Source organism: Atractosteus spatula, chromosome 10 (assembly GCF_055471065.1).
Source record: "Atractosteus spatula isolate fAtrSpa1 chromosome 10, fAtrSpa1.hap1, whole genome shotgun sequence".
NCBI classification, from domain to species: domain Eukaryota; kingdom Metazoa; phylum Chordata; class Actinopteri; order Semionotiformes; family Lepisosteidae; genus Atractosteus; species Atractosteus spatula.
In genome coordinates this window covers 22,968,383-22,976,358 of record NC_142715.1, presented here as the reverse complement: position 1 = coordinate 22,976,358, position 7,976 = coordinate 22,968,383, and the positions used below count along the sequence as shown (strand labels likewise).

The 7,976-nt window shown below is 53.9% G+C and overlaps 5 non-coding genes and 1 pseudogene across 5 annotated transcripts; 3 read left to right on the top strand and 3 right to left on the bottom strand.

Moving 5' to 3' along the window:
• Positions 1 to 230: 230 nt before the first annotated feature.
• Positions 231 to 400, top strand: LOC148826002 (U1 spliceosomal RNA). The gene has a single exon (XR_016092503.1). It is a non-coding gene; the product is annotated as a U1 spliceosomal RNA (small nuclear RNA).
• Positions 401 to 1,024: 624 nt separating this feature from the next.
• On the bottom strand, positions 1,025 to 1,143 carry LOC148826001 (5S ribosomal RNA; annotated as a pseudogene).
• A 1,841-nt stretch (positions 1,144 to 2,984) lies between these two features.
• On the top strand, positions 2,985 to 3,148 carry LOC148826000 (U1 spliceosomal RNA). Its single transcript, XR_016091956.1, has one exon. It is a non-coding gene; the product is annotated as a U1 spliceosomal RNA (small nuclear RNA).
• A 623-nt stretch (positions 3,149 to 3,771) lies between these two features.
• LOC148825999 (5S ribosomal RNA) lies at positions 3,772 to 3,890 on the bottom strand. The gene has a single exon (XR_016093047.1). It is a non-coding gene; the product is annotated as a 5S ribosomal RNA (ribosomal RNA).
• Positions 3,891 to 5,730: 1,840 nt separating this feature from the next.
• Positions 5,731 to 5,894, top strand: LOC148825998 (U1 spliceosomal RNA). Its single transcript, XR_016093578.1, has one exon. It is a non-coding gene; the product is annotated as a U1 spliceosomal RNA (small nuclear RNA).
• Positions 5,895 to 6,518: 624 nt separating this feature from the next.
• Positions 6,519 to 6,637, bottom strand: LOC148825997 (5S ribosomal RNA). The gene has a single exon (XR_016093045.1). It is a non-coding gene; the product is annotated as a 5S ribosomal RNA (ribosomal RNA).
• Positions 6,638 to 7,976: the final 1,339 nt, after the last annotated feature.

Genomic DNA, 7,976 nt, shown 5'->3' with positions numbered 1-7,976 from the left:
GAGAGAAGGGAGGGAGGAAGCAGAAAATCTGTGGGAAATAGAGAGCATAGGTCAATATCTCAAGAAACTGTGAAAAACATTATCATGTTTAAGTAAAGAATGTGATTTGCACCAGAAAAAAAGAAATTGTTGCTATGTAACTGGTACCGTGTCAAATGTAATGAGATGTGATCATATATACTGTTTTAAGTATGTATATTAATGTAAAGCTTTCTAAATTGTGATGCCCTGTACTTTTTTGTGAAAAGAAAATAAAGTTCTTAAAAATCGAAATCGGTTTACCCAGAGCGAGGCACGGCCATTGCACTCCGGCTGTGCTGACCCCTGCGAATTCCCCAAATGTGGGAATCTCGACTGCATAATTTCTGGTAGTGGGGGACTGCGTTCGCGCTCTCCCCTGATGTGCTTGGTCCAATATCAGATACGGAAGAGTTATGACACCACGAGCTGCGATAGGATCCCAGTTCGAAAGGAGTCGATGCCACTGCTGGTTCTCGGTTTCTTTTAGTTAGAGGTCCGGAGAAGCATTTCAAGCTGGTTACGCTACTTCTTCCGGACATTCATTCCCTTTTCAAAGTCAGTCATTTTGCTGTAGTCTGCATTATTTAGGCTGATTATCGAGGTTAGCCTTTATTTGGTCATGGGAGCCTCGGTACTGTATGCTAATTCTCAAGACAGTTTCACCCGTTTTCTGATTGCTAGGTTCTGTACCAGTGCAGACATGTCAAACAGTGAATGGCTGTACCTCTATTGTATCCGTGCTCAATGAATGAAATCAGTAATAAATGAATATATGTATAGTTATACGAAAAACAAGTGGTTTATCGACTCATCTTCATTTGCAGATTTAGAGGCAGCTTCGATATTCGTTTTACAAATGGGTTTTTTTTATATGGGTCACACACATGCCATAGCAACAAAACATCTCTAGAGATGAGGCTATAGATCACCTTTCCATCCTCCAGGTTTTCCTCCCAAAACCTACGGTACCAACGGCGACCCATGCTGGCCGAGAGAGAGAAAAAGCTTGCAGCACCTGGTATTCCAAGGCAGTCTCCCATCCAAGTACTAACCAGGCCCACCCCTGCTTAGCTTCCAAGATCAGATGAGATCGGGAACATTCCGGGTGGTGTGGCCACAAGCAAAAGCCATGGCGCCTGACTCGCTACTTGAAGCTGTGTGTGGCTGGGGCTCCGCGCCCCCCGAGCGGGACTGAAGGATCGTTCGTGTGCAGCTCTTTGGAAAGGAGTTTCTTTCCAAATCGCATTGTGTACCTGGATGTTGGCGAATGTGCTCCCTTGTGTTGACTTGTCCCGCACTGGAGGAGAACAAACAAACTGCTCGGAGGAGCACAAGGCAAGTCTTCACAAGACAAAAACCTCCAATGCACAGCACTCAAAACATTTCTGGGCTGTCGCGTGTTTATTTCAGCACATAAAGCGCACCAGTCCAACACGTCGGCCAGGCGCGCGGCACCTCCGCCCTCTTGTGGCCTTGCGGCGTCAGAGCAAGAGGCTCCTTCTCGCTGCCTTTCCGCTGTGTTGCAGAGCCCTGAGAGGGAACCTGGAGCGCACACTTTGTGGGGGGCGGGAGACCGCGTTCGCGCTCTGCCCCTGATCTCTTGCGCGAGTGCTAAATCTCACGCCGCCAGCCAGCGGCCAGGAGACAAGTGCAATATCGCGGGACAGGGGGGCCTCGTCATTGATTGTTACATATGAGACGGGGATTAGGAGGAGACCCCGACTGATTGGTGAAGGGGAACACTAACACCAGAGTGACACCCGCGACGTCTCATTTTGAGAGACGCCCTGGGATTTCTTAATGGCCAAGGAGGGTCGGGACCTCGGTTTTACGCCTCCCCCGAAGGACGGCGCCTGTTTGTGCAGCAGAGTGTCGCCATCAGGATGCTGGGGCATAAGAAAGCCACACAGACCGCAGGGTGAGCGCTCCCTACTGGTCCCAGTCACACGTCTTGCAGGAGCAGCAGCAACCTGAGCTTTTCCGGGGGGAATCTCCCATCCGGGTGTCGGCTAAGCTCACACCTGCTGGGCTGCCGTGGGTGAGCCCAGTTGAGAGTCGCAGGGTGAGATCTAGTCACCGGGGAGAAACGATACAAGCGAAGGATTACTCGGCTCCCAGCACTTGAAAAGGCCAACAAATGACTCGTTCCCGCCGGAGCTGAATGTACCTGCATGTGTCGTGTCGTCTACTTCCCCCGCCCCGCTGTGTTTGCTGTATTGTCTTTGAAGCCGGCCCCCGAGACGAGACGGGCTGTTCCTGTGCCCCAATTAACACTTTACAGGTGCCATTCCCCGGCATTGTGGCCATTGTCGGTGGTCACACGCGTTAAGATATGGTGGAGGAGGGCGGGGCATGCCCAGCGCCAGACATTCAAGGAGGGGGCTGTGCGAGGTGAGGTGAGGTGCGACACGCCGGAGCCCCGACGCTTCTAATGCGGAGCACTTGTTGAACTGGCATTGAAAGGACGTGTGCGCAAGGAGCGAGCCTTCCCTGCGGCGGAGCGTGGAAACTTTCTCCCCGCGCTGCAGGAGTTGTGCGCGCTGCAGCGGTGCCGAGAGAACAGCACAGAAGGCAGCAGGCTCTGGAGAGCGGGTAAGAGACAAACCTTGTGGGCAGGCGAGCAGGCCCGTTTTTTGGAAATTGCTGAAAAGGCTCCGGTGTTTGTTCGGTGTGTGGCAGGCGCACGACGCGAGCTTGCGTAGCCATCTGCCGGTCTGGTGTTATGCAAATGAGGCCAAATTGCGTCCCGGGACATGCTGCGAATGCGCATTGGCGACTGCAGATGTGTAGGAAACGGCGCGCTCGTTTTCTCGTTTTGCCCACCCTTTTGAGTGTTAGTGTGGCGTGTGAGTGTGCGAAAGAGTGGGCCCAGCAGGAGGCGGTGGTGTGCGGGGCGAGGAGCTGGCCTAGGCTGCGCGCTTTGTGCTGTGGGTGCGGGCCGCTTGCAGGGGATTGTACAGCTCATACTTACCTGGCAGGGGAGATACCTTGATCAAGAAGGAAGTTCACCCAGAGCGAGGCTCGGCAATTGCACTCCGGCTGTGCTGACCCCTGCGAATTCCCCAAATGTAGGAATCTCGACTGCATAATTTCTGGTAGTGGGGGACTGCGTTCGCGCTCTCCCCTGATGTGCTTGGTCCAATATCAGATACGGAAGAGTTATGACACCACGAGCTGCGATCGGATCCCAGTTCGAAAGGAGTCGATGCCACTGCTGGTTCCCGGTTTCTTTTAGTTAGAGGTCCGGAGAAGCATTTCAAGCTGGTTACGCTACTCCTTCCGGACATTCATTCCCTTTTCAAAGTCAGTCATTTTGCTGTAGTCTGCATTATTTAGGCTGATTATCGAGGTTAGCCTTTATTTGGTCATGGGAGCCTCGGTACTGTATGCTAATTCTCAAGACAGTTTCACCCGTTTTCTGATTGCTAGGTTCTGTACCAGTGCAGACATGTCAAACAGTGAATGGCTGTACCTCTATTGTATCCGTGCTCAATGAATGAAATCAGTAATAAATGAATATATGTTTAGTTATACGAAAAACAAGTGGTTTATCGACTCATCTTCATTTGCAGATTTAGAGGCAGCTTCGATATTCGTTTTACAAATGGGTTTTTTTTTATATGGGTCACACACATGCCATAGCAACAAAACATCTCTAGAGATGAGGCTATAGATCACCTTTCCATCCTCCAGGTTTTCCTCCCAAAACCTACGGTACCAACGGCGACCCCTGCTGGCCGAGAGAGCAAAAGCTTGCAGCACCTGGTATTCCCAGGCAGTCTCCCATCCAAGTACTAACCAGGCCCAACCCTGCTTAGCTTCCGAGATCAGACAAGATCGGGAACATTCAGGGTGGTGTGGCCGCAAGCAAAAGCCATGCCGCCTGACTCGCTACTTGAAGCTGTGTGTGGCTGGGGCTCCGCGCCCCCCGAGCGGGACTGAAGGATCGTTCGTGTGCAGCTCTTTGGAAAGGAGCTTCTTTCCAAATCGCATTGTGTACCTGGATGTTGGCGAATGTGCTCCCTTGTGTTGACTTGTCCCGCACTGGAGGAGAACAAACAAACTGCTCGGAGGAGCACAAGGCAAGTCTTCACAAGACAAAAACCTCCAATGCACAGCACTCAAAACATTTCTGGGCTGTCGCGTGTTTATTTCAGCACATAAAGCGCACCAGTCCAACACGTCGGCCGGGCGCGCGGCACCTCCGCCCTCTTGTGGCCTTGCGGCGTCAGAGCAAGAGGCTCCTTCTCGCTGCCTTTCCGCTGTGTTGCAGAGCCCTGAGAGGGAACCTGGAGCGCACACTTTGTGGGGGGCGGGAGACCGCGTTCGCGCTCTGCCCCCGATCTCTTGCGCGAGTGCTAAATCTCACGGCGCCAGCCAGCGGCCAGGAGACAAGTGCAATATCGCGGGACAGGGGGGCCTCGTCATTGATTGTTACATATGAGACGGGGATTAGGAGGAGACCCCGACTGATTGGTAAAGGGGAACACTAACACCAGAGTGACACCTGCGGCGTCTCATTTTGAGAGACGCCCTGGGATTTCTTAATGGCCAAGGAGTGTCGGGACCTCGGTTTTACGCCTCCCCCGAAGGACGGCGCCTGTTTGTGCAGCAGAGTGTCGCCATCAGGATGCTGGGGCATAAGAAAGCCACACAGACCGCAGGGTGAGCGCTCCCTACTGGTCCCAGTCACACGTCTTGCAGGAGCAGCAGCAACCTGAGCTTTTCCGGGGGGAATCTCCCATCCGGGTGCCGGCTAGGCTCACACCTGCTGGGCTGCCGTGGGTGAGCCCAGTCGAGAGTCGCAGGGTGAGATCTAGTCACCGGGGAGAAACGATACAAGAGAAGGATTACTCGGCTCCCAGCACTTGAAAAGGCCGACAAATGACTCGTTCCCGCCGGAGCTGAATGTACCTGCATGTGTCGTGTCGTCTACTTCTCCCGCCCCGCTGTGTTTGCTGTATTGTCTTTGAAGCCGGCCCCCGAGACGAGACGGGCTGTTCCTGTGCCCCAATTAACACTTTACAGGTGCCATTCCCCGGCATTGTGGCCATTGTCGGTGGTCACACGCGATAAGATAAGGTGGAGGAGGGCGGGGCATGCCCAGCGCCAGACATTCAAGGAGGGGGCTGTGCGAGGTGAGGTGAGGTGCGACACGCCAGAGCCCCGACGCTGCTAATGCGGAGCACTTGTTGAACTGGCATTGAAAGGACGTGTGCGCAAGGAGCGAGCCTTCCCTGCGGCGGAGCGTGGAAACTTTCTCCCCGCGCTGCAGGAGTTGTGTGCACTGCAGCGGTGCCGAGAGAACAGCACAGAAGGCAGCAGGCTCTGGAGAGCGGGTAAGAGACAAACCTTGTGGGCAGGAGAGCAGGCCTGTTTTTTGGAAATTGCTGAAAAGGCTCCGGTGTTTGTTCAGTTTGTGGCAGGCTCACGACGCGAGCTTGCGTAGCGATCTGCCGGTCTGGTGTTATGCAAATGAGGCCGAATTGCGTCTCGGGACATGCTGCGAATGCGCATTGGCGACTGCAGATGTGTAGGAAACGGCGCGCTCGTTTTCTCGTTTTGCCCACCCTTTTGAGTGTTAAGTGGCGTGTGAGTGTGCGAAAGAGTGGGCCCAGCAGGAGGCGGTGGTGTGCGGGGCGAGGAGCTGGCCTAGGCTGTGCGCTTTGTGCTGTGGGTGCGGGCCGCTTGCAGGGGCTTGTACAGCTCATACTTACCTGGCAGGGGAGATACCTTGATCAAGAAGGAGGTTCACCCAGAGCGAGGCTCGGCCATTGCACTCCGGCTGTGCTGACCCCTGCGAATTCCCCAAATGTGGGAATCTCGACTGCATAATTTCTGGTAGTGGGGGACTGCGTTCGCGCTCTCCCCTGATGTGCTTGGTCCAATATCAGATACGGAAGAGTTATGACACCACGAGCTGCGATCGGATCCCAGTTCGAAAGGAGTCGATGCCACTGCTGGTTCCCGGTTTCTTTTAGTTAGAGGTCCGGAGAAGCATTTCAAGCTGGTTACGCTACTCCTTCCGGACATTCATTCCCTTTTCAAAGTCAGTCATTTTGCTGTAGTCTGCATTATTTAGGTTGATTATCGAGGTTAGCCTTTATTTGGTCATGGGAGCCTCGGTACTGTATGCTAATTCTCAAGACAGTTTCACCCGTTTTCTGATTGCTAGGTTCTGTACCAGTGCAGACATGTCAAACAGTGAATGGCTGTACCTCTATTGTATCCGTGCTCAATGAATGAAATCAGTAATAAATGAAAATATGTATAGGTTTACGAAAAACAAGTGGTTTATCGACTCATCTTCATTTGCAGATTTAGAGGCAGCTTCGATATTCGTTTTACAAATGGGTTTTTTTTTTATATGGGTCACACACATGCCATAGCAACAAAACATCTCTAGAGATGAGGCTATAGATCACCTTTCCATCCTCCAGGTTTTCCTCCCAAAACCTACGGTACCAACGGCGACCCCTGCTGGCCGAGAGAGCAAAAGCTTGCAGCACCTGGTATTCCCAGGCAGTCTCCCATCCAAGTACTAACCAGGCCCAACCCTGCTTAGCTTCCAAGATCAGACGAGATCGGGAACATTCAGGGTGGTGTGGCCGCAAGCGAAAGGCATGGCGCCTGACTCGCTACTTGAAGCTGTGTGTGGCTGGGGCTCCGCGCCCCCCGAGCGGGACTGAAGGATCGTTCGTGTGCAGCTCTTTGGAAAGGAGCTTCTTTCCAAATCGGATTGTGTACCTGGATGTTGGCGAATGTGCTCCCTTGTGTTGACTTGTCCCGCACTGGAGGAGAACAAACAAACTGCTCGGAGGAGCACAAGGCAAGTCTTCACAAGACAAAAACCTCCAATGCACAGCACTCAAAACATTTCTGGGCTGTCGCGTGTTTATTTCAGCACATAAAGCGCACCAGTCCAACGCGTCGGCCGGGCGCGCGGCACCTCCGCCCTCTTGTGGCCTTGCGGCGTCAGAGCAAGAGGCTTCTTCTCGCTGCCTTTCCGCTCTGTTGCAGAGCCCTGAGAGGGAACCTGGAGCACACACTTTGTGGGGGGCTGGAGACCGCGTTCGCGCTCTGCCCCTGATCTCTTGCGCGAGTGCTAAATCTCATGGCGCCAGCCAGCGGCCAGGAGACAAGTGCAATATCGCGGGACAGGGGGGCCTCGTCATTGATTGTTACATATGAGACGGGGATTAGGAGGAGACCCCGACTGATTGGTAAAGGGGAACACTAACACCAGAGTGACACCCGCGGCGTCTCATTTTGAGAGACGCCCTGGGATTTCTTAATGGCCAAGGAGGGTCGGGACCTCGGTTTTACGCCTCCCCCGAAGGACGGCGCCTGTTTGTGCAGCAGAGTGTCGCCATCAGGATGCTGGGGCATAAGAAAGTCACACAGACCGCAGGGTGAGCGCTCCCTACTGGTCCCAGTCACACGTCTTGCAGGAGCAGCAGCAACCTGAGCTTTTTCGGGGGGAATCTCCCATCCGGGTGCCGGATAGGCTCACACCTGCTGGGCTGCTGTGGGTGAGCCCAGTCGAGAGTCGCAGGGTGAGATCTAGTCACCGGGGTGAAACGATACAAGCGAAGGATTACTCGGCTCCCAGCACTTGAAAAGGCCGACAAATGACTCGTTCCCGCCGGAGCTGAATGTACCTGCATGTGTCGTGTCGTCTACTTCCCCCGCCCCGCTGTGTTTGCTGTATTGTCTTTGAAGCCGGCCCCCGAGACGAGACGGGCTGTTCCTGTGCCCCTATTAACACTTTACAGGTGCCATTCCCCGGCATTGTGGCCATTGTCGGTGGTCACACGCGATAAGATAAGGTGGAGGAGGGCGGGGCATGCCCAGTGCTAGACATTCAAGGAGGGGGCTGTGCGAGGTGAGGTGAGGTGCGACACGCCGGAGCCCCGACGCTGCTAATGTGGAGCACTTGTTGAACTGGCATTGAA